The following is a 27,797-nucleotide window of genomic DNA, read 5'->3' as shown; positions in this document are numbered from 1 at the left end:
CAGGAATCCGGGGCAGACGGTCCAAGCCCGCTGGCCGCAGGGCACGCAGATGCATTATTGCCTCTCCGGGCTGGCCCTGTCCGAGATCCCCCAAGCAGCTGCTCCCCACCTCTACCCGGATTCCCCCTGAACACGGGTGCTGTGGGACATGTTGTCAGATGTCAGGGCTTCAGGATCACGGTTTGCTTTATTTTCATGATTACTGACTACACTTCATATATACCTGCCGATAAAACAGGGTTGAGGCGGGCCAGAGGGGTTGGCCCTATTCCTCTTGGTCCTACAAATTCCAGACAAAGAAGGCAAGGTTCCTGTCCCAAACAGCTCAGTCTAAGGGGCCTTGGAGTAATTCTGATATTGCTTAATGAGGCATTTCCAGAGCCCGAAAGGCAGAGAACGGTGACAGAGTACCTGTTTTATAAAAGCGACTGTTGATTTTATTTAAACCCGGGGCAGGACTAGTCAAGAATCTGTAAAAGAGGCAGGATTTTCAGCGACCTCACAAACTTGCATTCCGCATTTTGCCTTGAATATTTTCTCCCCCTTTTCTACGTGTCAAGCGCTCCTATAAACATGTGATGGCTCAACTAAGTCTTAAACGTTAAGACTCAGAACTAAGTTTCTCTAAATTTGTACTGAGTATCAAGAACCCAGAAATCAACTGAACCTTGGAATGAACTGGAACTAAACATACATGCCGGTCAATAGTCCTCTCCACAACTACTCATATAACCAAATTCGATGTGGGACAATTAAGGCTCATGATTGTCATCCAAATCATATACAACAGGACCCAAGAACAGGGCCGAGAACAGTAGGGCGGCGTGGTAGGGGACTGCTCGTATCCGTACAATGGAAAGGACTCCAGCGGCCTTGCATCTACGACGGCAAACACCTTCTTAACCGTCAAGGAGCCCTCCCGACCATCACAAGGACAAGGCCCTAAAGTGGCTTTACTGAGATCGCCACTGACCTCTCCGTGATCACTCCGCAGCACCACTTAGAAGGAACAGGCAAAGGGTGCTCCCAAGTCACTACTCATTTGCTTGCCTACCTTTACGCTTTAGATCCACATGGGCAGGCTGGGGGTCTGCTAACTCACATGATCCTTCTACAATGACCATTATTATGATGGCCACTTTCGACCACATCAGACCATTCAAGGTCTCAAATAGACACATGGCTGACAAGCTGGACCGATGGAGGATTTTTCCAGAATGCGACATGACTCCATGTCCAAGGTACGTTTATATAAACGGCTACCTTGGCCCTAGACTCACTGCCTGAAGATTCTTACTCATTTGGAACCAACATGAGCCAGCCTGGATGACTCAGGGGAATGGTAATGATGGGATGAGTAATCGTTCTCTTGAAGTCACTAGTTAGGATAAAAGCAGTTGTTCATTACCTGACGGGACAGGTTTCTCAGGCTGGCCAAAAACCCAACAAATAAATCAATGTCACTTTCCTCCCTAACATCTTAAAACTCTCTATTTAAAGTGTGCATCTCAGCTTCACAGTTCAAGGAAAGCTATCCACAGCATTATCCATTCGGCCTCTCCCTTCCTGAGGAGACAGGGGAGACGTGGCGGAGAGGACATCGGCCAAGAAAAATCCTATAGGAACAGCACCTGGCTCTCTGCTCTTGGTCACTGCCTCGGTTGTTTTAGGAATATTTTATATAAAACTAATGCGACGCTTTATTCTAACAGAGGAAACACACACGCTGACACGCAAGAGCTTCGAACGTGGCAGTTGATTTTAAAGACTTGAAAATTGAAAATCTGTCCCTCTCAGAGTATAACCAACCCCAGGAGTAAGCCCATAAATGCATTAGGGATCCTCATTGCCTAATTAATCCGCATCTCCCCACTCTTTTCCAAGTTGCATTACCCTAATTTACTCTTTGGGGAGTGATATGTTAAAATACGGTTTACTTGTGACTCAGAGAGAAATAAGTCCTGGGGAGCGAATGCACGGAATAGTGAACATAGACGATAATACAGTATTATAATCAAACTTGCTGAAAGACTAAATCTTAATTTAATCCAACCACTGAAAGGAGACAGTAATTCTGCAAAATCATCGAGATGCTAACTACGGCTACAACAGCCATCATATCACAATATATAAATATGTCAACATGTTGTATAGCTTCAATTTATACAATGTCATATGTCAAACATATTTCAACTAAAGATTTAAAGATATGATTTACTTCCAAATGAAATGCTACTAAAGAGTTAAATCTCCCTCTGTGTCTCTGCCTTTCTCTCTCTCTCTCTCTTTCATGAATAAATAAAATCTTTAAAAAACAAAAAAATGGGGCTCCTGGGTGGCTCAGTGGTTGAGTGTCTGCCTTTGGCTCAGGGTGTGACCCCGAGGTCCCGGGATCGAGTCCCGCATCGGGCTCCTGCAGGGAGCCTGCTTCTCCCTCTGCCTGTGTCTCTGCCTCTCTCTCTGTCTTTCATGAATAAATAAAATCTTAAAAAAAAAAAAGATAAAAAATAAACTGATTTAACAGATGGCAAGTAACTATCTACATTATTCTCTCCTATTAGAGTTCCTTCGGATAGTAGCTGAATAGGCTTACACTAGGTGTGATTTTGGTGATAATCTGATCGTATGTATTGCTGAGGCTACAAAGCAGAGTTCTGGAACAAGGCTTGACCACACGCCCGATCAAGGTACACCTGAAGAGAACAGCAGAACACAAGCAAGGTGCCTGTGATCGCGTTCACGCTGTAGGTAACATCACTGTCCACGCACATCGACTCATCCTCCATCTGGTGGCACCACGCCGGGGGCTCATCAGATCTGCCACACTGAAGGTGGTTACACCTTTTTTTGCCCTTTTATCCCCCAGCAGGGACCCACATTTGGAGAAAGCGAGGAAACCTGGCTAAGAAGTAGACAGGACTTGACGTTCACAGGGTAAGTATGGAATGTGATCACGGTGAAAACAGGAGAATCGTGCATGGACTTGCCATGTTTAGACATAGAGGAAGTTTTCGTGTCTATTCTAGAAAGACTTCTTGAAGGTGAAATTTCGAGAGCTGCTTAAGGTTAAATTCGGAAAGCTGTGCTTTAGTTGGTTGGACTGCTAATAGCAGCCTTCCTGCCACCAAAGAGCCACGGAGGATGATAAGGAAGTTGCCAAAGCGCCTGGTGCTATGTGGGTTAGAAGCTGAGAAATGCATGTGCAGACGGGTACACATGCATCCTAACCATTTAAAATGCCTTCTTCAGCTCAGACTACCTTGCCAAGAGCCAGCCTAGAGCAAAGTCCTTCCTCTTCTTTTTTTTTTTTAACTCCCTTTCAGTGTTTATTATTAAGCAATCATCTTCACTGGTAGGGAAAAAAAAAAGGAGGGGCTCACACAAACTTTCAGGCATTGTCTTCCTACAACATTGGTCGTAAAACCCATGAGAAAGGGGAACAATGACACCCAGCCATCCTAGGCTGAGTCAACATGCAGGTAACCAGCATGTCTGAAATGTCCTCTGCAGGGGTAAGGTGACTCAACCTCCCCTTCAGGAAAAATGAGGACTTCTAAAAAAAAAAAAAAAAAAAAAAGAAGACTTCTGCAGGTGCTCAAGGCCCCTGTGGTGAACCAGTTTTCAACGTGCACTCTCTCATCCCGTACACCACTGGCGCAGAAGGCCCAGCTGCCTCTTGCCACCTCCTCCATCCCCCACACTCACCTCCTATGCCTGGGGCCCACCATGTCCCCCCAAATAGGCCATGTTAGCCAGAGTCAAAGGAAAACTAATGTTCATCGACCAAGCCTACAGAAAAACAAAGGTGCAGGGCTTGGGAGTCCCGGTTGGCCAAACAGGTGGGAGCTAAAGGGGTACTGGACAGATCCATCCCAGGAAGCAATTAAGTTTATAGCCAGGAAAGAACAGCCCCAAAGGCCTTGGAAACAAAAGCAGCTTCCTCCCTGTGTCCGTTCTCTCATTCTGTCATAAAGGCAGGCTGGACTATTCAGTTGCAACCGCAGACAGTAAGGCACTGTTCAGAGAATGTCTGCTGCAGAGGCCTGCCGGTCCGGTTTTCATTTCTGTGCTAGGGGGTAAATGGTCCCAGCCCCATTCAAATCAGAGAAAAAGCAAGCAAGTATACAAAAAGGAAGAAGTACTCAATGCAGGACATGATTATAAACTCTTTGGGATCAGCTGAAGGAAAAGACTATAAAGGTAACAGATTCCATTGATATGGGGAAAGCATCACTAGGATTTCTTGACAATCTTGATGTGGCCTTTAGGGAAGTTCCTGGTATGGGAAGGTATGATGGAAGGGGAGGGCCGCCAGCAGCCTCCTCCCCGCCCCCATGTTCTGCTCTACCTAGGGGTGGGCAGGGGTGCCTGTGCCTGCTTAGAATGCCTATCCTCCAGCTCACATTCTAGCCAGAGACCGTATTAGGGTGAACATGAAGTTTCTCATCCGTGCAGAAGTTGTGGCAAACACCTCTGAGTCAAGGGAACAGTCAGCGATGCTAACCCGAGTCAGAAGCACAAGTGTATCAGAAGGACGAGGCTACTTGCAGAGCCAAGAGGCAACAATGAGGTTGGATGGAGGGAAGGCGCTAGACGGAGGGAAGGGGCTAGACGGAGGGAAGGGGCTAGACGGAGGGAAGGTGATAGACGGAGGGAAGGGGCCAGACGGAGGGAAGGGGCCAGACGGAGGGAAGGGGCCAGACGGAGGGAAGGGGCCAGACGGAGGGAAGGGGCTAGACGGAGGGAAGGGGCTAGACGGAGGGAAGGTGCTAGATGGAGGAAAGGGGCTAGACGGAGGGAAGGTGCTAGACGGAGGGAAGGGGCTAGACGGAGGGAAGGGGCTAGATGGCTAGAATAACTGCCCCCAAGTCTTGGCCTGCGAGTCTCTCCCCAGTTCTAGTGGTAACTGGAAAGTCCTGGTCATACTAAGGAAGGGGCCATGGGCCAGTTCATCTGTGGTGACAAGGGTAACCTTATAAATATTAGCGAAATGTGTCACTTTCCTTATGCCACCTGGGACCACCTGGAGATTGGACTGAATGTAGTTCCACAAACACTGGATAAAAGCATCCGTGAGCCTATCCTTTCCCTGGGGTCATCTTTAAATAATAAGCTAAAGAGATACATTCTTTCCTTTTGAGGTTAGGCCCTCTAATTACTGAAAGCCAAGAACAAGAGACTATCTGAGGGGCTAGGGAAGACACTGTTAAATATTCCCAATCTTCAAATGTCTCCCGAGAAGGTGACACCACGACCATAACATTAGCAGACGCCCACACGCACACATACACGCTCAGAGTTCCTCTCTGCTCCATGGGATCACGAGTGTCCTTACTCTCTCCAGTTAGGGTCTCCTACAACATAACTGGATCCATTTTTGGCCACGTGGGTATACCCAGGAAGGCTGGGTCCCTCTCCAAATAGCCCCCCCCCCCCCCCCGCCTCTAGAAAAACTACGTGCTCCAAGAGAGAACCTGCTAAGAGTCAGGAAGATTTCATTTCCATGAACCTGGGAAGCACTTGGGGTTAATGCAGACTCTGGAGCCAGCCTGCCCAGGTGGAACCCCAGTTCTTCCCCTTGGTAGCTTTGTGGCATTGGGGGGGGGATTCCTTAACCTCTCTGTGCCTTGGTTTTCTGACCCATAAAATGGGGATAAAAACAGTACATATTCATAAGACCGTATGATGACCAAATGCGTTATGACATATAAAGGACTTACAACGGTGTTTGGCGTTAGTAAGAATGATGCTAACATTTGCTGCTATCGTTGCTGTCGTTATTATTATATCACTGAGCACCTTACTCTCATACGGGCTGACGACACCATCCCTACTCCAGGAGGGTGTAAGACAAAAATAACTGTCAGATAAACTAATTTCCGATTGCTTTCATATCCAAGTTAAGACCCTAGGATAAATTTTACATGGCCATGAATTCTTGATTTTCTCTACTATTCTATTTTTCAACTCCCTTGTAGGCACCAGCTGAGTATGGCGGCATGAGGGATCCCAGCAGGCAAGACTAGCAGAGCCCAGCCCAAATTGCTGACCTGCAGAATCCAGAGCAAATAAAATGGTTATTGTTTTAAGCCACTGAGCTTCTGGTGGTTTCTTATTATGCAATAGATAACTGATACAGAGCCCTGAACACATGAGGCTTTATTATCAACAGCATTTCCAACACAAACATTCGCAAGAAACCAGGCCACTTATCTGTCTGTCAACAGGCTTACCAACTACCACATGGTGCTGCCAAGCTCTCAATCCCACCCACCTAGGGCCACCAAGGCCACCACAGTCAGCATAATACCTTGGGAAAAGCGAAGGCTGATTAATGATCAAATCTGGGGAGACAGAGGCAAGCTTTCTGTGCCAAATAAGTACAAAACTATGTCTCTGTGGAGAGGGATGGAATGGAAACACAGGATTTGGTTATTTTTTGTCCATAATACAAATCCAGGGTGCAAAATGGAAGATCCGGCTTCCTTGTAAGTAGCTTTATACCGTGCATCTTCAGTATTGCACAATGAAGTAGGTAGACACCTTCAAGGTAGGAGCAAACCAACTCAAGGACCACATGACCAAGTGGGAATCCGGGAGAGCCGGTCAGACCCAACCATGTAATCCCCGTGGTCCAAGAAAGCAGGGAGCCCAGAACATCTTCATTTTTTCTGCTGGTCACACAAGAGAATGATGACATCCCAAGCTTTGATTTTGCTGTGACCTAAGCAAAAAAACTCTCTCTCGACCCACAACACAAAGGGAAAAAGTACCAAGTTCCATAGATCAGTGTTCTATCATGTGTAACATGTGGGAAGAACTGATAATTGACTCTGTAGGAAAATCACTCTGAACACATTAGGAGAAATTTCAGAAGCTTAAGTTCCTGTCTATTAAAAGCAAAGCCACATTTTGATGGCTAAGTAATATTCCATTATATTTGTATACACACACACACACCTTCTATATCCATTCATCTGCCGATGGACATCTGGGCTCTTTCCATAGTTTGGCTATTGTGGATATTGCTGCTATGAACATTGGGGTGTAGGTGCCCCTTTGGGTCACTACCTTTGTATCTTTGGGGTAAATACCTAGTTGTGCAATTGCTGGAACTGGAGGGTATTATGCTGAGTGAAATAAGTCAATGAAAGAAAGACAATTATCATGTGGTTTCACTCATATGTGGAATATAAGGAACAGTGCAGAGGATCATTGGGGAAAGGAGGGAAACCTGAATGGGAGGAAATCAGAGAGGGAGACAAACCATGAGAGATTCTTAACTCTAGGGAACTGAGGCCTGCTGGAGGGGAGGGGAGTGGAGGATGGGGTAACTGGGTGATGGGCATTAAGGAGGGCACGTGATGTGACGAGCACTGGGTGTTATATACAGCTGATGAATTACTGACCACAATATCTGAAACTGATGCTCTATATGTTGGCTAATTGAATTTAAATTTAAAAAAAAGCAAAGTCACCACATGTAAATGAAAACAATCTTATTAATCTGATAAGTTGGATGACCCACAGTGCTAGGGGTGAAGACCAGTAGCATTCATCTGTATTTGTTTATTCCCTCCGTATTTGTTGAGCACATACTCTGTAGCATGTAGTTTTGTGGGGGTCTAGGTATGAGAGAGTTGGGGCAGGGGGAAAGCCGAGGAATGAAGACAGCAAAAATGATATGAAAGTAGTTAAAGACATCTCACGTTCCAAGGGCTTATAGTTCTGGTCATCTTGAAACACAAAATTCCCTGCCTGAAGCAATTCAGAGTAACCCAGCTGAGGCCAACCCAAATTGCTGCATCAATTGAAACTCATCAGGTTATAAGTCAAGAGAGTTCAGAAAACTCCTGATTTCATGGAACCATAGATCTCACTAGATGTAACTGGTTCACAGATAGAGATGCTAAAATGAGGTAATTTACCCAAGGACTCACAACTGGTTTTAGTGCAGAGCCACATCTGGGTCTTCTGGGCTCCAGGCCAGCAGGACTTCCACCAACCTAGAGAGACCCCTCTCAAGATACAAGGTGTTTACACTGTGAGGTGGCATAGCCACTCCACTGTTCCGACCACCTGGCAGTAGACCAATACCAGCTCCCCAAAGCAGCGGGCACAAACCCTGCACTTGGGGTGCCTGGGAGGCTCAGTCGGTTGGGCCTCCGACTCTTGATTTCAGCTCAAGTCATGATCTCAGGGTCATGGGATCGAGCCCTGCATCAGGCTCCATGCTCGGGGGAAGTGTGCTGGAGATTCTCACTCTCACTCTGTCCCCCCTGACCCTCATACATGTTCTCTCTCACTCACTCTGAAATAAATAAACCTTAAGAAAGAAAGAAAGAAAGAAAGAAAGAAAGAAAGAAAGAAAGAAAGAAAGAAAGAAAGAAAGAAAGAAAGAAAGAAAGAAAGAGAAAGAAAGAAAGAGAAAGAAAGAAAGAAAGAAAGAAAGAAAGAAAGAAAGAAAGAAAGAAAGAAAGAAAGAAAGAAGAAAGAAAGAAAGAAAGAAATTGCACTTGTCACATGGGAGCAACTCAAGGATACAACTTCTTGTGGAATAAACTTAAGAGCCCTCTAATGAGTGCTCAAGCGGCCATTATAGGCTTATAAGACAGAGGCACAAGAAAATACTTGTTAGATTTAAATTTCATAACTTAAATATGTAGAAACTATGTGAACAAACTACACAAAGGTCAAAAATAGTAGCAAAACACACCAACATGGTCATGACTATAAAGATGGCTTTAAAAAATAAAAAAAAACTGGGTGAGTTTTTTTCTTCATTCCTTTTGCTGTTCCCTATAGGCCAAATATTCTTTAACATTCTTGAACTATTTATATATTGTTTACTGTTCTGGCTACCTCGATGCAGAAGAGACACAATGTCAATGGTGGCCAGAGGGCAAAGGGCATGTGTGCAGGGGCAAGGGGGACAGTCAAGTGGGGGGGGCCAGCCCTGAATAGCTGCATGTGGGTCAAAGCCTCAACGTGCTTGGCTCCTCCTCTGGCTGCTCAGTCATATTCCTGATCTGCTCCTTTGGGCTTGGCTATCCAACTTTGGGCAACTTACCGATTTTCTTTGAACTTCAGTCTCCGTGGAGTGCCTAGGCGGCTTAGTCAGTTAAGCGTCAGACTCTTGATTTTGGTTCAGGTCCTGAACTCAGGGTCCTGAGATCGGGCTCCACACTCACTGGGGAGCCTGCTTGAGTTCTTTTCCTCTGCCCCCCTTTTGCACAAGTGCGCGCAAATATGTATACTCTCCTTCTCAAACAAGTAAGTCAATCCTTCAGCCTCAGTTTCCTCAACCCTAAAAGGCAGATATTAATAGGACCTTTTTCACAGGAAGGCCACGCAGGTTGGAAATAATGCAAACAGAACGTTTAGTCTAGCGCCTGGCAGATGACAGCTGTCATGATGACAGTGATAGAGATGGCTAATATCACAGTTATTATTTTTTATTGCCATTGTTATCATTATTATTATGATTATCAGCATCATGATGTTCCTAACACTGTGTTTAACACCGTAACTAAAAAGGCATGAAGTTTCCTTGCTTTGGAAGACGGCCCAGTGCTCTCCATGCGTCTCATTACTGGACCATCCCTTCTCTAATCTCCACACTCTCCGGGTTTATTAATATCTAGTAGACTTTTCAGATGAAGTAACAGCTTGCACACCACCCAATATGCCCGGAGGGAAATAGTGATAACATACAGATTCCTACTTGTTTTCTTGGGCCTAATTAAGAGAATACAATGTCATCCTTTTAAAAAAGGGCAAGCAGTAAACCACCTGAGTAGATACTCTACAGAATTCTGTTTTGTGCTTGAAACTTGTAATTATCTCCTACAAATATGGGTGCTAATAATTCTATCCGCTCTTTAGACAAGAAACAAGAAGATTTTTGGCTCCAAATCAGCTCACGATCTCAGACAACTTCCTGTGGAGGCCGCCTCCCTCAGCCCCTAGACTCAAGGTGGGAGGTCTGTTTGTGGGGTGGGGTGGGGGGGGCTCTGAGCTGGTTGCTGATAGCCCCCACCAGGAGGAAGGCTCCTCAGCAGACCAGTCTCAGGTCCCTGGAGCCTCAAGAAGACATTCCCTGGCCTTGACAGCCTGCCCAGAGAAAATCAGATCACAGATTCAGTTTTTTCACTGAGAAAATAGAGACGGGTCCAACAACCGAACCTGGTCAACTTGCGTATTAAACGTCACACCTAAAACCGAAAAGGCAAGTGAATGAAGTAAAAAGCGGTCATGGGTAAAACATACAACTTTAAACATGCCCAAATAGATGCTGCCGCCTCTTCTCTGTGGGGGTAACACTTTCATCTTATTTTGGATCAGGAAAAATGTTCTAATCCTTAACATTTAAATGTCCTATAATTACAAATGCTCGATAATTAGTGAATGCACTTCCTAAGTAAGAGTTAGCAATGGTTTTCATTTGATCTAGACACTTCTGAGCATCATTTCCTATCCTCCACTAATTCCTGCCCCCATTGCTGGGATAGTAACTCTGGAACATTCTCTTGTAACTGACTAAAGTCATGCATTATGTGGGAAACAGAGGAGTCTTTCATCTACTAACCATTCCCTGGACATGGGCACCCCCTCTTTGGGTTCACCAGAAATATGACTTGAGCCAAAATCTGCCTACCAAATCCCAGGACTACAGGGAGCAGCACAGAGTTCAGGATGGGCTAGGACACCTGGCAAATGACTCAGGAAACTGGCAAAAGACAGTCCCAAGATGTTCCAGAGTCCGCCTGGATCCCCCATCGCCTGACCTGCAGCTCCCAAACGAAAAGCCAAAGATTGTCCCTAATCGCTCCCGTTCTTACCTCATGAGAGAGAGCGCGGCTGTCAGGCTCCTCTCTCCAACTGACCGTGACGAGGTCTGCGCCCAAGCAAAGTAGCCAGCCTACCAAAGGTAAAAAGATAAAGTAAGAACGGCTGCAGGGGATGAGTTACATTCTTCAACAACTGGAATGTTCTCTAGCAAACAGCAGGCCTCTGGATGTTTGGAGACCTTTCAGCCTACAACAGCAGCAATATAAAATCCCTGGAATCAAGTTAGGTGGGGCTGTTAAAGCTGCAGAGAGTGAGCTACCCGTTTATGAACACACACCTGGGGCCCATCTAATTGGGAATGATAATCACTGGTGAAATCAGGGACCTCATCACACCCCCTGCAAGGTGCTGGCGGACCTCCGTATAACACTTACCTGTACCAGGGTGTGTTGGCGGGTCAGAGCATTCACACACTGAACGCGTCCGCGCACAATGAAGACTCTATGCCGTGGAAATAAGCCCGCTCTGGAAGACAGCCCTACCAGCTGATGAAAGGATGACAACATGGAATTTGAACCTAGATGAGGCGGCGGGAGGGAAATGTAATCATCTTCTACACGCATTCAAAGCAAGCAAATGTAGAAGACCGCAATTATGGCCCATTTTAAGGAAATTCTATTGTGTATTTATAGCCCTAAACTGTGATGGTTAACTTTGGGCTTAATCAACTGACTGGGCTATGGCCCCCAGTTCTTTGGTCAAACACAAGTCTAGATGTTGTTGTAGAGGCATTTTTAGATGTGATTAACATTTAAATCAGGAGATTTTGAGTGGAGCAGATTACCCCTCGAAGCATGCAGGCATGGGCCTCATCCGACCAGTTGAGGCCTCAAGAGAAAAGGTGAGGTTCCCTTAGGAAGAGGGATTTCTGCCTCAGTGCAGCCTTTGGACTCACAGCTGTGACATCAACTCTTCCTGGATCTCCAGCCAGCCCTGTAAATCCTAGACTTGCCTGCTTCCATATCATGGGTGGCAATTCTTTATTTTTAATTTTTTTTTGGGGGGGTGGCAATTCTTTAAAATCAATTTTTATCTATCGATCAAAATCACTAGACACACACACACACTCCCTATTGGTCAGGATTCTCTGGAGAACCTTAATTCACCACCTAATGCCAAGAAAGAACGCATCAACTTACAAGGTGAGTATACAATGTGAAGAAGACAACACAGAATAGAGGCTAGAGCACGAGGAAAAGTTAATCCACAGAACTGTATTTTGTAAGGTATTAAGCTATAGCCCGAAATGACTCATAAATTAGGTTCTGAGCATCTTAGTGGCCAAAGCAATGAAGAGACACAATCACACTGACTCTAAGATAAAGTACAATGTACACGCTTCATGAGTGTTAGCCTTTTTCTTGTTATTAAGAAATTTCTCCCAAGGTATTAGCCATTCCTTCCTGGGGTAAATTCCCAAAGTGTTTTTTATCATTCACACTGAAGGGAGGGAGGGAAAGTAATTAATTAGAAGTGCCTCTAAGTATATATAGTAGGGAGTCTCTTTTTTTTTTTTTTTTTTTAAGTAGGGAGTCTCCTATCATGATTCTTACCGCATCCCTCAAGGAGACATATGATACGAAAGCACAATTCAATAGAGTGATTTACCAAGGCCCAAAAGAAGCCCAATATATATTATTTCTCCCAATGAAAAGCTAGGTGGGAAGTGGGCTACACTGTCTAAGGCTGTAGTCCCTGGCAATGCCTGGAGAAAAGGTATTTTATACTGCTGATTGGGGGCCGATCCACAGAAAAACTGCCCTCAAACAGGCTTATAAGTTCACGTAATACATAAAAAAAATAAAATTAAATTAAAAAAGTTCACATAATACATGTCTAAGAACGGTAAGATTTAATTTTCATATATTTGCATATGAAGAAGTCCTACATGCCCTTCCTGCATCGGAATCAATTTATTTATTTATTATTTATTTTAAGATTTTATTTATTTATTCATGAGAGAGAGAGAGAGGCAGAGACACAGGCAGAGGGAGAAGCAGGCTCCATGCGGGATTCGATCCCAGGTCTCCAGGATCAAGCCCTGAGCTGAAGGCCAGCGCTAAACCGCTGAGCCACCCAGGGATCCCTGGAATCAATTTAAAAACTATTTTTATTATGGTGAAATAGACATAAAATTTACTATTTTAACTATTTTTGAAGTGTGCAGCTCAGTGACATTAAGTATATTCACAATGTCATGCAACCATCACCACCACCACCCATTTCCAGAAGTTTCTCATCATCTCTAACACAATCTCAGTACCATTAAACGAGTCCCCACCGTGGCCAACGCCACAGCCTCTGATAACCACTATTCTACTTCCTGTCTCTATGAGTTTGCCTATTCGAGGTACCTCACAGAAGTGGAATTGTGTAATATTTGCTCATCTGGGCCTGCATCTAACTTATCATAACGTTTTCAAGGTCGTGCATGTTGTACCATGTCCCAGAACTCCATTTCTCTTTATGGCCGAATAATATTCCGGTGCTAGTCTATACCACCCTGGGTTTGTCCTGGCACGACTTATTGTGTAATTAACTCAACAGCTACTGAATGTTTGCCATGTGTCGAGTCTGATTTTTTTAGACGTTGACTTTATTCTAAGGACAGTATGTAAGAGTCAGAAGCGCGACTCCACAAGCAGCCAATTAATTGTATAAATCCCCGTTTCAGAATCAGTAGCAGCAGCAAGCAAACAAAAGTCTGGCTTGTTCTTCCCTAAGGGTTAGGGAAATCTCCCCCCACGATCTTAATTAATGTTCTTCATGTTTCAAGCTGAAGTGGGGTTAGAACATCCCGGCTCTGGGGCCGGTGTACTCCGTAAGGCTCCATATCACGGTGCCTACAGCTTACCAAGTGTCATTCTTGACCTCCAACCCGGCGATAATGAGCTTCTATCTAAACAGCTGATGTCAAGAAGCCAGAGGAGCTGCAGTACTGTGAGGCTGCTTTCTATCCCTACAGATAAGGTACTCGGTCAGAATCAGCTGGAAAAGCACATCTCTCCCCTAACTAGCTTGCCGTCCATCAGCTTTTTATTTCTAGACACATAGACAAGGGAATAAGTCTTCTGTGTGGGCACACGGGTCCTAAGAAGCACACAGCGCCTTCCCAGCAACACAGTTTAATAGTTGAAAGAGAAAGCGAGAACCTGCACTCCACTCCGGTGTTCACCTTAGAGCGTATAAAAGGGCAGATGGCACGAGGTGGGGATGCCACCACACACCTGAGTTCGCAAAAGTGGCCCAGTGTGAGTCATCAAAAGATGTCCTGCAGGAAGTTGATGAAAAACCACCACTTCTGCACACTGACAAGGGAATTCCAAGCAAAAAATCGAGAGCCATAGAGGATTTGGGCCACTTTGTTCAGCATAAACTTCTCAGCTGGGAGGATTTGCTGTCATCCCGGGTTGTTAACAATTGGCTGAGCTGAACTTCATCACCACTTTTGCGTTCAGTTAACTGGGAATATGTCATTCAACCAACAGAAATGGTTTTAGAAAAATATAGAGAATTTACCCTGGAGTTCCTCCTGTATGCTTTTTAATACTGACTTCAAAAGCAAGAGTTTTTTTGTAGATAAAAACAAAATGAACATGGTTAAGATTGTTCCTATTAGTATATAGGTAAACAGTCCGTTCCTCTGAGACAGGAGACATTTCCATGGGTTGTAGGAGCTGGCCCCAAACAGGCTGGAAGTAGGATGAACACAAAGGATCTCAAATTAGCCTAATCAGGAAACCTCAGAATGAGGAGACACTCAGTTCTCTTTCCCGAGTCATGACTCTCCCCCTCTTCTCAGGGCATCGGGAATAGGCATTTTGGGGGTGGATGAGGGGCATAGCTGGAATATGAAAGCTTCAACTGTGATTATCACTCTGATCCTCCAACTTGTGTTAAATTCATTCAAATCTTTCTCATGCGCATGTGCACATACACACACACAGACACACACATTCAGAAATGTCTTCCCATGGCATGGATCCATTTGTAAAGATAAGAACCCTGATAAAGTGGGGCGCCTGGGTGGTGCAGTCACTGCAGTTTTCTTGGTTTCAGCTCAGGTCGTGATCTCAGGGTCCTGAAATCAAGCTCCGCGTCAGTCCTTTGCGCTCAGCAGAGTCTGCTTGGGTTTCTCTCTCCCTCTCCTTATGCCCCTCCACACCCCTTCAAATCAATCAATCAATCTTCAGTAAAATAAAGAACCCTGATAAAGTTATCAGTGTTCATCAGAAGTTATAAAATTAAGCTTGAACCTGGTAGAGAACGCCAATTCCTTTCTATTCTGGGCTGAATAGATTGTATCCTCTTCCCTCCCCGACCCCAATTCATATGTTGAAGTTCTAACACCTCAAGAACCTCAGAATGTGACTATGTTTAGAGACGAGGCCTTTGAATGGGGTGATTAAATTAAAATGAGGTTTGTTTTGTTTTTGTTTTTAGGGTGGGCGCTAACCCGATATGAGTGCCGTCCTTAGAAGAGGTAATTAGGACACAGACGTGTACAGTGGGAGGACCAGGTGAGGACACAGGGAGAAGACGACCATCTGCAAGTCAAGGAGAGAGACCTCAGAAGAAACCAAACCTGTCCACACCTTGACCTCAGACTTCCAGGCTCCAGAACAGTGAAATGAGAGATTTCTGCTGCTGTGATACTTGCCATGGCACCCCTTCCCTTTTTCCTCCCTTGAATGCCTACACTTCCAGGGAGGAGACTATACAGGCAAGGACCCCCTGTCTCCTACCTCTCAAGGGGCTCCCCTGTCATTCATTTCCTTATCCCCAACCAGGATAATCGATAAACCCAAAGAAAGTGACAAGTAGGAACACCTCCCAGACACCCTGAAGGCCCCTACTCTAAAACAGGGCCCCAGGGCCTGTCCCAAGACTTTGGACCTCCAAGACTCAAAGAGCTTTCTCTGCCCCCTTCCCAAATGCTCTCTGCCAACCAGAAGTCACCCTACAAACAATCTTGGGGATACTGTTCCCAGACACGGAGTCTTCATTTCTCTTGCCTCAATACCCAAGGCTGGTTCAGATGCCTTAACCAACTTTAATCCCCTCTCTTCTTGAAAAGAAAAGGACAGGTTGGGGGCCAAAGAGCCTTGCACATTACAGAAACAAGCCCAGAGCAAGAGATTATGAAGGATAAGAGGACTCCCAGTTGCTTCAAGACTTGATTCACATGTAATTACTTTCTCCTTCACTGGAGAAATCCATACAGGAGAGCTGCCTGATGTTTTGGTTAGTGCTGGGAGCCATGAACACCATAGTTTAATTCCTACTCTCCGTAGATAATGTTTGGCCTATGGCATAGGTAGGCATTGGGTCTGGCTCCAGGTGCTATGGCTTGAAACGGACTATACTGCACTGGGGTGGGGCGGGGGGTGGGGGCAGTCATACCAGATGGACTAGGTTGATGGTGATAAGTCACCAGTGACAGAGGAACCAAAAGGGATCACCTCGCCTGTCCTCAGGTCCCAGCCCCATTAGCCTTCTCAAGCTCTTCGGTCTTGCTCTGGCCACCTCCCCAATCCAACACAAGCTTGACATGACTTTGTCTGGAATGTCCAGAGACAAATGTGAGATCTCCTAGTAGAAGTAATGCCCCCCCACCCAGCATCCCTGGGGTCAGCGGACAAGGCTCGTGGGTCCTCCCCAGACTACAGTGATGGGGTGGGGGATCCCATCCAGGGTGCATTCCAGCAGCGGGGGCCACCAACACTCAGGCTAACACTCACATCTGCCTAATCCCAGCCCCGTGGAAGAAAAAGGAGAGCAGACTGATGCAATTAGCCAGGCGAATGGGAACTTGTCAAACCATTTAGATAAGACAGTACTTGAATTTATTCAGTTCCCGTTCCCGGAGGGTGATTGTGCTTCCACCCCCTGCTGATTCTGTGGGCTGCACAGCACTTTGCTAGCAAGGAAATGAAAAAAGAAAGGATGATTTTTTTCAGCCTACAAACTCCAAGGCTCTGCATGTTAAATCAGCAGGCACCATGCCTTCAACCAAGGGGTAACTTGACCTTAATGGAATCAAAGGACACATCCTGTTGAGTGACTTTGTCACAGAATCTCAAACTCAGTGATGGATTTTTTAAATTTAAGTATCCAATTAATAAAAAATAAATAAAGATTCCTCATCCAGTTCAATCTTCCTTATACCTCTCTTAACAATTGATTACACATTCACCTTGCTAATGGCTCTATTTCAATTATTGAGCTGAATCTTACTCATATTCTTTTCAGAGCCCAGCATAGCGTTGGACACAAAATGGAAACTTGGTAAAGGCTCAATTACTGATTGCTTCTTGCTTTTGAAATAGTTTTCCCTGTAAGGTAGCAAATCCACTCTCTCCCTGCCTCATGTAATCAAAAACACGCCTCGCTCCTCTCCCTGACCCTTACCCCCCTCACCAAACTCACAACAGCAGCAGGATCTTCACAATGAATATCCACAGTGGATTCAGTGGATCATACAAAACAACAAAGTTACAGAGAGGGGTTCAAGGTTGGTCCATTCTTGTCCTGTTTTAAAATCTGAGCATCTCTGTATGTTTCCCAGGGCTGCCATAACACTACCACAAATTTAGTGACTAGCAACAGATGTTTATTCTCTGATAGTTCAGAAGGTCAGAAATCCAAAATCAAGGTGTCAGCAGGGTCGGTGTCTTCTGGAAGCTCAGAGAGAGCCTGTGTCCTCCTCCACATTCTAGTGGCTGCTGACACTCCTCGGTGTGGAGCTACATAACTGCTCGGTCTGCTCATGCCCTTTCCCTGGGTTTTTGGTCAAATCTCCCTCTCTCTTCTAAGGACACTTGGCTCTGGGGCCCACCCTGAAATACAGCATGAGCTCATCCTAAGATCCTTCATTACATCTGCAAAGATCCTATTTCCAAGTAAGGGCACATTCACAGGCACTGGGGGTTAGGACTTAGATATATCTAGTTTGGGAGGGGGATATTATTAAACTCACTAAATATCCAAAGTCAGAACACATCATCTGTACCAGAAAACCCCATCTTCTTCCCAGTGCTCTTCTTCATATTAACAGGCTCGTTTCCTACTCAGGACCCAGGATGAACTCTTTGAGTCATGTTCAAGGGCCTTCACCCACTTGCTCCTGGGTTCCCATCAGCTCTGTAACTTGCAGTGAAGAAGTCCAATTCAATCAGTTCTATCCTACAAAAGTGCTTAATGCCTGTCTCCTCTTTCCCATGCCTGCTGCTTGACTACCTTGGCCCCAGCTTGAATCCCCAGTCTCCTTCCCAGCCTGCCAGCTTCCTTCCCTGACCATGCCACATGCTGCTGCTTTAAATAGAGCCCTATCATGCCACAACCTTGTCCCCAGGCTTTCAAATGAAGCCCAATCTCCATAAAGCCTAGCATCCAGATCCACTAGAATCAGCCCCAAACCCTCGCCCAGTCTTATTTTCCACTGCTCCCTTGCACTTGGTCCAAGGTCTGGTCAAATTGTTGAGGGTTCTTAAGTAGATTCTCAAAGGCCTCCAAGACTTTCAAGTCCCTCTGCCTAGAAGTATTCATTAATTCAACAAGCTTCTATCTTGACCTATGATCCCCTTGTCAATGTCTTACACAGAACAGCCCAACTCAAAAAACAACTCATCCATTAGTCTTTGACAAGTTTCATCAACCACACTGGATTCCTCTTTCTTTTAAAACTTAGAAGCCTGCCAGACAGATAAGGCATTCTCGTGCTCTCCACCCCTTAGTGACTTGAACACTTGTCACAAACCTCATGACCGAGTCTGAATGGAACTCTGTTCTACTCACGTACATCTTCCCCATAATCTAGCGCAGAGTCTTGCATACAACATGCACTCAGGAATATCTGATCAATAAAAGGTATATTGAGTAAATAAATAATACAGTCTCTACCTTCAAGCACTTATGTTTGGGGACAGGGGAGGATGTGATAAGCACAAAAGTGAGTAACAATGACTAATACAATACTGTAAGTATCATAGAAGTATAGGTGAAATTCTAGGGGAAATCGAGAAATGGAAGTTTTGAAAAGGGTGAGCATTTCCTAGAAGAAGCAGAACTTAGGAGAGATCTTGAAGGAAACACAATATTTTGATGAGCAAAAGCAGTAAGCCAGGGAAGAGAATTAAGTACAGAAGAAGCAAAATCTCAAAAAGAGCCAAGTGAAAGCAAATGGCATTTTCCAGCTTCCATAAGAAAGAGTAGAGCTTTCTGGCCTACTGACTGAGTGAATGGTGAGTAATGGAAAGCAAGCTAAAAAGCTAGGCCAGGGAATCCCTGGGTGGCTCAGCGGTTTAGCGCCTGCCTTTGGCCCAGGGCGTGATCCTGGAGACCCAGGATCGAGTCCCACATCAGGGCTCCCTGCGTGGAGCCTGCTTCTCCCTCTGCCTGTGTCTCTGCCTCTCTCTATGTGTCTTTCATGAATAAATAAATAAAATCTAAAAAAAAAAAAAAAAAAAAAAAAGCTAGGCCAGCATCTCGAATGCTATGGTGAGGAATTTGAAATGGACTCTGTGGGAGATGGAAATCATGGAAGGCTTTCAAATAGGCGTGATGTGGTCACGTCTGTACTTTCAGGTGGGACCCCAGAGCCGACACCTGGGTACGTATCAGGATCATCTGCAGAGTTTCAAAATTGCTTAATACAGAAGGACAAGTACAAACAACAATATAAGCCTCCTCATTCATAATAAAATCATGTTGATGTTTTGCCAGGGTGGCTTTAGGATTTTTAAGAGAAATAAACCATCCCTACCCTTGAGCTCCACCTTGTTCCCTTCCCCAGAAACAAACACTCCCTTCAGTGGATATCCTTCTAGTCCGTGTTTATACAAAGAAACATAGAGATATATGCATACATCTGTAAAAAAAAAAAAAATCACATAGCATTGCTCTTTGTGCTAGAAGCATAAATAATACATTCAGCAAATATTGCTCTAAATTTGCTTTACTCACTGGACTCATCCTGAAAAATTCAGATTCCAGCGTCTCAACCCAGAGCCAATGAATCACAATCACTGAGTAGAGGTGTACAGAAATACACCATCTTTAAAAACTCTCGGTTCATTTTGATGTCACTGGACCTGGACTGGGGCATTACAGGTGTAGAAGACCAAGTAGAGACAAGATAAAGCAGAGGCAGGAAGAGCTGTAAGAATGATCCTTCAAGCAGGGGTGCTGCAGTCCTAAAGACGGGCAATGCAAATGGAAACAAAAGACAGGGGACAGATTCTGAGGCCCTGGAGACTTGCGATGACTTTGCAGCCAATTAGAATCTGAGGCCCTAAGGACTTTAACTTGAATGAAGACCCTTAACAAACATGGAAAGCACGGACAGGAGGGCCGGTTGTGGGAGAGAAGATGGATTTGGTTTTCGACGTGTGAATCTAGGTTTCTGCAGGATCTTCACGTAAGCATCTGCAACAGGCATTTATAGGAACTAGATTAAATCCCGGGGGAGGGCTGGGGATCACAACACAGATCCAGGATGGCCTAGTGACAGGTCACAGCTGTGCACATGGACCTGGCTATGTTCATTTCAGAAGAGAGAAAAGAGAGCCGTGGGCGGGTCCCTCGGGGATGCATATATATAGAATCTAGGAGAGATCACATAAGAGGAGCAAGCTGATGAGATAAAGCAGTGGCCGGGATCAAGATAAAGGAGAAAGGCCACTGGGATCAAGAAGCCACAGGAAAGGTCAAGGGTCAAGAATCCACCGTGACCTGTGTGTGATAAAGAGAAGAACGGAGAGACACCCGAGACTGGGGAAGCAGCACCCGTCAAGGAGCAGCAGTGATTGTGGCGGGACAAGTCACCGGGTGACGGGGCTTGAAAAATACCAGAGCAGCAACGTTAAGCTACTCTGTGTTGAAACTTGAAGCCAAAAAAGAAGAGCTGAGGGATAACTTGTAGGGTTCAGAACAGGAGGTGTGTACAGAAGGTGAGAAAGAAAACAGTGGTGAAGAAACTGGAAAGACAACAGTCTGTGGAATCCCTGAGAGGTTCGACACCTGAAGGCACCAGGTGACAGGAAGGCAGGGGTGGATCTTAGGTTCAAAGCAGAGATTATCTAAAAAGCACCTCCAGCGCCTCTCCTCATCCCTGTGCAGGCCAGGCATCTAACCCCACAGAGGACTAGGGCTCTGTGCTTTGGAAAAGTTTAACAAGAGGACGCTCTGGACTTCAAGGCAGTGGGATGAAGTGTAAAACTGAAAGCAGGGGAATTAGCAAGTCCACCCGCTAAACGAGCTGCTCCTCTGACAGTAGCATCCAACTTTAGAAAGACCTACATTCTCCCTCCCTGTGTCCCTTCATACTCCACCCCCCTCCTCCTCCCTTGGGAGACCGGACTCCTCTTCTCTGGGAAAGAGAAATACCCGTGTATACTCCCCATCCATCACCCACAGCAAACCCCCACCCACTGAATTTTCAGCCAGGATCACCAGGCCTTTGAGGAAAGCCTCCCAGGAAAAAGTGAAGCCAAACCAAACAGACAAGTAAATCACATGGAACTCAGAGACCCTACGTAAGGTGAAGATTTCGTGACTATCTAGAACGGCCTGGAGAGGTATTAATTTGGCTGCATGGCTTTTTAAAATAATGACAGAAAAAAAAAAAAAGATCGCACAAAAATCTATATTTCTAACTTGTCTTGAAAAATCAAAAGGTCTGGCAATTCCAGACTCACGTGGAGCCTGGAGGTAAGAGCAAGAAAAAGATAGTGTGGGAAAGTGTGAGCCCGGACATTTTTTCGAAGAGACGGTTCAGAGGTCTTCCCAGATTCACAGGGGTCCATGACCCACAAAGAAGGTAAGAGCCTTGAAACAGCCCCTCTTCCTTTCTCGTCACCTTCCTGGGAAGATGTAGCAGTTTGGGGTGCACCTGAAAGCTTTCAGGAGGAACATCCACGATTCGCTGTGTTAAATCAACTCCCCACATGCAGCTGTCCAGTTCAAAGAGGAAAACGCAGAGCCCTCCAGGGGACGTGAGGATGGGGGCCTCGCACACAGACGTCACCCCTGTTGCTGCTGGTGCACCGACACTGCGGAGACTAATGGGTCACGAGGGCTCTGCTCCTGCAGCCATCTGCAAATATCCTGAAGGAAAAACAGGAAGGATCAAAACGACTCCCAGCTCAAACCACAGGACTACTAGAATCGCGGACTTGATTAGAAAACACCCGCGTGGGATCCCTGGGTGGCGCAGCGGTTTGGCGCCTGCCTTTGGCCCAGGGCACGATCCTGGAGACCCGGGATCGAATTCCACGTCGGGCTCCCGATGCATGGAGCCTGCTTCTCCCTCTGCCTGTGTCTCTGCCCTCTCTCTCTCTCTCTGTGTGTGACTATCATGGATAAATGAAAATTTAAAAAAAAAGAAGAAAGAAAGAAGAAAGAAAGAAAGAAAGAAAGAAAGAAGAAAGAAAGAAAGAAAGAAAGAAAGAAAGAAAGAAAGAAAGAAAGAAAGAAAAGAAAAAGAAAAGAAAACACCCGCGTACACACACACGTCGGCTCACACATACAGCCGTGATCGGCCACGCTGCCGTACCCAGTCCCAAGCTTGCTGCTCACCAGACCCTTTGTTCTGACCGGAGGTAATCACAATGCAGAAGGAAGCTCCTGCCAAATAAGAATTAATTTAAATTCCTCCCAAAGCTTCTCAAGGGACAGAAGGGCTGCCCTGTAGAGATACCTTCTCCTGGGCGAATGAGCTGGATTATTCGGTTTACGACGAGCCAGAGGTGACTGAGTCGTTGGACACATAAAAGGCCTTTCTCCAATCGCTTCACCGTGGGGTTTCTGCTCTGTTTTGTTTTGAACGCGTGGAGTTTTTAGCCACACAATGTTCCCCAAAGCTCCTGGAAGCAGAATAGGTGTTGGGGGCCGGGGCACAAGCTCACAGTAAGGCTCAGACGGAATTTGGGTCCCTGCTCTGAAGAACCACTAAGAGCTGGGACTGGACGTGCTCCTGTGTACAGTCCTGGCCCCAGACAGTGAGGGAGGAGCCCCTCACCTGACCGTCACCCAGGATTGCCACTGCGGGGACGAGGCCCTGGGAAGACACCTGTACTCCAGATTCAGTTCTAGAATGTTCCACGTGGTTACCTCTAGGTTTTTGCCCTACCTGATGATGCTGCTAGGAAATCTAAGATAACAATACTCTAGAAGAAAAGTTCTGCATCACTTTGAAAAATGTTCCTAGGGCCAGCAAGTAAGTAGGTATGAGGGTCTCCCAGAGCCACCGGCCCCCAAGCCTTGACTGCCTCTTCTCTATTACTTGAGGGATTTTCCTGGAGTGGCTTTCCCTCACATGTCCTTGGGGTGGTTAATATTTGGGATTTCTCAGGAACGGCTCCAAAAGCTGTAGTTCTTGGGGCCCCTGGGTGGCTCAGTCAGCTAAGCATCCGACTCTTGATTTCCGCTCAGGTCAGGATCTCAGGGTCATGAGATCAAGTCCCACGTTGGGCTCTGCACCAGGCTTGGAGCCTGCTTAGGATCCTCTCTCCCTCTGCCTCTCTCCCTCTCTAAAAACAAAAACCAAAAAGCAAAATCCACAGTTCTCATATGACAGTGTGAAGCTCAGAGGCTCTGCAGTATCCTAGGGTCCTCTTTCTGGGTCTTCCAAATTACCGCTAACATGACCGTAACGGTTCACTTCAATCCCTCCAACAAGTCTCCACTGCTCTTCAGAGAAACGTGAAAACCCTGTCCCCCAGCCTGGCCTGGCCTGGCCCCTTGATCTGATGTGTCATTTGCAAATCTCTTCTCCCATCTGTGGGTTGTCTTTTAGTTTTGTTGACTGTATCCTTTGCTGTGCAGAAGCTTCTTATCTTGATGAAGTCCCAATAGTTCACTTTTGCTTTTGTTTCTCTTGCCTTCATGGATGTATCTTGCAAGAAGATTACTGTGGCCGAGTTCAAAAAGGGTGTTGCCTGTGTTCTCCTCTAGGATTTTGATGGATTCTTGTCTCACATTTAGATCTTTCATCCATTTTGAGTTTATCTTTGTGTCTAGGGTAAGAGAGTGGTCTAGGCTCATTCTTCTGCATGTGGATGTCCAATGTTCCCAGCACCATTTATTGAAGAGACTGTCTTTCTTCCAATGGATAGTCTTTCCTCCTTTGCCGAATATTAGTTGACCATAGAGCTGAGGGTCCACTTCTGGGTTCTCTATTCTGTTCCACTGATCTATGTGTCTGTGTTTGTGCCAGTACCACACTGTCTTGATGACCACAGCTTTGTAGTACAACCTGAAATCTGGCATTCTGATGCCCCCAGATATGGTTTTCTCTTTTAAAATTCCCCTGGCTATTCGGGGTCTTTTCTGATTCCACACAAATCTTAAAATAATTTGTTCTAACTCTCTGAAGAAAGTCCATGGTATTTTGATAGGGATTGCATTAAACGTGTACATTGCCCTGGGTAACATTGACATTTTCACAATATTAATTCTTCCAATCCATGAGCATGGAATATTTTTCCATCTCTGTGTCTTCCTCAATTTCTTTCAGAGTGTTCTGTAGTCTTTAGGGTATAGATCCTTTACCTCTTTGGTTAGGTTTATTCCTAGGTATCTTATGCTTTTGGGTGCAATTGTAAATGGGATTGACTCCTTCATTTCTCTTCCTTCAGTCTCATTGTTAGTGTTTAGAAATGCCACTGACTTCTGGGCATTGATTTTGTATCCTGCCACACTGCTGAATTGCTTTATGAGTTCTAGCAATCTTGGGGTGGAGTCTTTTGGGTTTTCTATGTAGAGTATCACATCATCTGCGAAGAGGGAGAGTTTGACTTCTTCTTTGCCAATTTGAATGCCTTTTATTTCTTTTCATTGCCTGATTGCTAGGCTAGGACTTCTAGTACCCTCTAGCCCCTCCTCCCCAACCACCCTCCTTGGTGCTCTGTGCTCTGCTCACGCTGGCCTTCTTCTTGACCATCCATATCCCACATGCCATCCTGTCACGGGGCCTCTGGGCGTGGTGTCCCCCAGCCTACAGGGCTCGCCCAGCTCTCCTCTGGCCCTAAACTCTTACCCAGCATTTCTATTTCAGTTCACACGCCACTTGGCCTGGAAAGCCTTCTCGGGCCTCTCCCGTTATGTTGCCCTCCGTTTCGTGGAGGCTCTCGGGGCAGGCTGCTCGTCATTCGCAGTTCTACACTCGTGAGTGTGATCAAGTGACTGGTATCTGTCTCAGGCACTGGATGAAAGAGGAGACCGTGTCTGTTTGTTTTCGCCCCTTGCACCCCTGGGCACAGGCTGGAGGCTTCAACATCAGCTGGGTGTGTAGAAGCGTCAACCTCGGCAGGATGGTCTTCTCGCCTCTCCACTCGCTTATTTTTACCTTCGGTCACTGGTTGCCTCTGCCCCTCATTCCACCTGCTGTTTGCTCAGAGGCCTGCCTCCCCCGCCGCTAGAAACAGCCTGTGCACCTTCACTGATGCCCTCAGTACCCCCAACATCTCTGTTTCGAGTGTCATCCTCCCTTTCACTGGGCGCCCCTCTGCTTTCGGCCTAGACCAGCACACTGAGGAGAGCAGTACCCAGCTTCCTGAGGTCCCTGAGGGGTGGACAATGCCAGCGTCACGGCAAGCAGGGTTGGCACCTCGTGGGACAGTCACAACGTGAAAAAGACATGGGCGTGAGGCCAGCAAGTAGATCCACCCTCCCTTCTCCCTGCCAGAGGTGGTTTGGAGGTGTCGCCCCTCCCGGCCACCCTCCTGGAGAGGTGCTGGGCTGAGTCCAGAGGCTACGGAGACACAGATATGGTTCTTCACGCCTTGTGGGGCGGTGCACCCAAGCAGCACCTCTCCCCATCTCCCTGGAACCCCTCGCACTCACACCCGGGCCTTGCATCTTCCAGAACAATTGTTGGTACCTTAGTTCTTCTCTACATTGCTTCAGCAGCTGGGCTGAGATCCTCTGATCTCCCCTGTATCCCCTAAAACAGCAACTACGCCCACAGCCCGGCCACATGGTACTCTGAGGGGAGCTGCTCACTCAGCGTCAAGTGAACCAGCAAAGCTACTGGAACCTCCGCCTGGACGCACAACAGTCGGAGCTCACCATCCCTCTGCTTCATCCTGCGCTGGCCAGACCCACCAGCAGTGGTGCTGATTTTCATTTTGACAAAGTCACTCTAAACCGCCTCTCAAAATTGCTTGAAGGAGGGATCCCTTAAGAACCTGAGGACAGACTCATGAGCCCTCTGCCCAGGTAAATGCACACGCATCAGTTTGCTTTCAGGCTATGGGTTCAAAGAACCCCTGAAGCCCCATCCACAGGTTTCATGTTAAGAAACTGCTTCAGAGAAACGAAGAGAAACACAATCAGCAGTGACAAGAGCAACTGAAGCCACATTTGATAAGCAGCAGATGAAAGAACAACTAAATCTTAAAAAAAAAAAAAAAAAAAAAAAAAAAAAACAAGGAAGGATGATAGGGAAGCTGGTATATTTAAAGTGCAAGAGGTGTCAGATGTTTGTTCTTGCAGTTCCTCGTCCAGGGGCGCCTTCTCTGACTCCCCCAGTCGGATTTAGCTGTGTCCCTATAGCCTGTGGGGGTGCCGGGTGTGCTGCAATTCTAACCCATAAACACTGGGCCGTCATCGAAAGGGCCAGATGGGGATCGGCTTGGCCAGAAACACATACACACACACCGAGGCAGGTGGCAGGAGACCCCATACCCATCCCTGTTTTTTCTTCGCTTTATATAAATCATTTTCAGCTTGGGGCACCCAGGTGGCTCGATCAATGAAGCATCAGACTCTTGGTTTCTGCTCAGGTCATGATCTCAGGGTCATGAGATCAAGTTCCTGCATTGGGCTCTGCACTCAGCTTGCAGTGTGCTGCTTGAGTTTCTCCTCTTTTGCCCCTCCCCTGACTCATGAGCCCACACATGCGTGCACTCTCTAAAATAAATGGAAGGAAAGAGGGAGGGAGGGACAGAGGGACGGATGGACGGATGAGGGAGGGGGAAGGGAGGTAGGAAAGAAAGACTGGCGGGTACCACAGGCCATAGTTGGCCATCCCCATCCCCTGCACCTGACTGCAGCCACTGATGAATCAGACCCCCTCCCACGGACTGTGAGCTCCCCCATGGTGAAAGTCATGACTTAGTCCACCCAGAGGTCCCAGGTCTAACAGTGATGGGTACATAGTCCAAGCTTAATCCATGCATATCAAATGAAAAACAAAACCTGCTCATCTTTCAAGACTGAGCTCAGTCCTTACCCTCCAGGTGGAATGGATCTTGCCTCAGCTGGCCATGCCTGCTGACCACTCTTAGGCCCTCCTCATGTTGGTACTGAGGTTGCCCACCAGCCAAAGAGACCTACAATGAGCGGCTTAGGCAAAAGACCCAGAGAATTCACCTCTTGCCAATTCTCGGGTTGATTCCTCACTTTATGTGAGACATACAATAACCACTCGCTACGTGTTTCCATTAAGTAGCCATTTTAAAAGTCCTATCTGAAGTGGGGATAGCTCCAAGAAAGCCGTTAAATATTCTCATGCAGCTGTTCACATCTTAGCATTTAATTAGTTATAATTGCAATTTTAAAAACAATTAAGCTCCATGGGTGTTATTTACTGCATCTCATGATGATTCTGTTTTTTAAGCTCCTCAAAAGAGAGTGGGATGGAGAGATATCTGGGTCTAGAAAGTACCAAGATTGAAAGGACAAGTTTTTGTCATGCACAGTTAATTTCCTTTGCCATTCTTTTGGGGTGAGAGTGGGGTGGTTTAAGAAAACATCATTTTGCGATTTCTGAAGACACATTTCTAAAATCATCAAATGAGACAACCAAAACTTGGTGCTGCAGACCTGTGGTTTTCACTGATGTCCTCAGCACAGGAAGACCAACAGCCATTTCCCATGCAACATCCTTGCCCCATGAAAAACTCATTGGTGGGATCCCTGGGTGGCGCAGCGGTTTGGCGCCT

General features: G+C 46.2%; 1 protein-coding gene across 17 annotated transcripts in view; it reads right to left on the bottom strand.

The window, feature by feature from the left end:
- The window catches only part of LYPD6B (LY6/PLAUR domain containing 6B), a 249,435-nt gene that overhangs the window by 125,755 nt on the left and 95,883 nt on the right, over positions 1-27,797 (bottom strand). For 12 of the 17 annotated variants that reach the window (XM_035702331.2, XM_049097249.1, XM_049097245.1 and 9 more), the window contains one exon: positions 10,842-10,921. The gene's annotated coding sequence lies outside the window, so the exon portion shown is untranslated. Of the gene's footprint in view, positions 1-10,841; positions 10,922-11,225; positions 11,369-21,742; positions 21,958-22,549; positions 22,970-27,797 lie in introns of those variants that run through there. The other 5 variants (XM_049097242.1, XM_049097241.1, XM_049097237.1 and 2 more) reach the window with 4 other exon arrangements.

This window comes from Canis lupus, chromosome 19, assembly GCF_003254725.2.
Source record: "Canis lupus dingo isolate Sandy chromosome 19, ASM325472v2, whole genome shotgun sequence".
In the NCBI taxonomy this organism is placed as follows: Eukaryota; Metazoa; Chordata; class Mammalia; order Carnivora; family Canidae; genus Canis; species Canis lupus.
The sequence above is the reverse complement of the archived record's forward strand: the minus strand, read 5'-3'. Positions and strand labels throughout refer to the sequence as shown.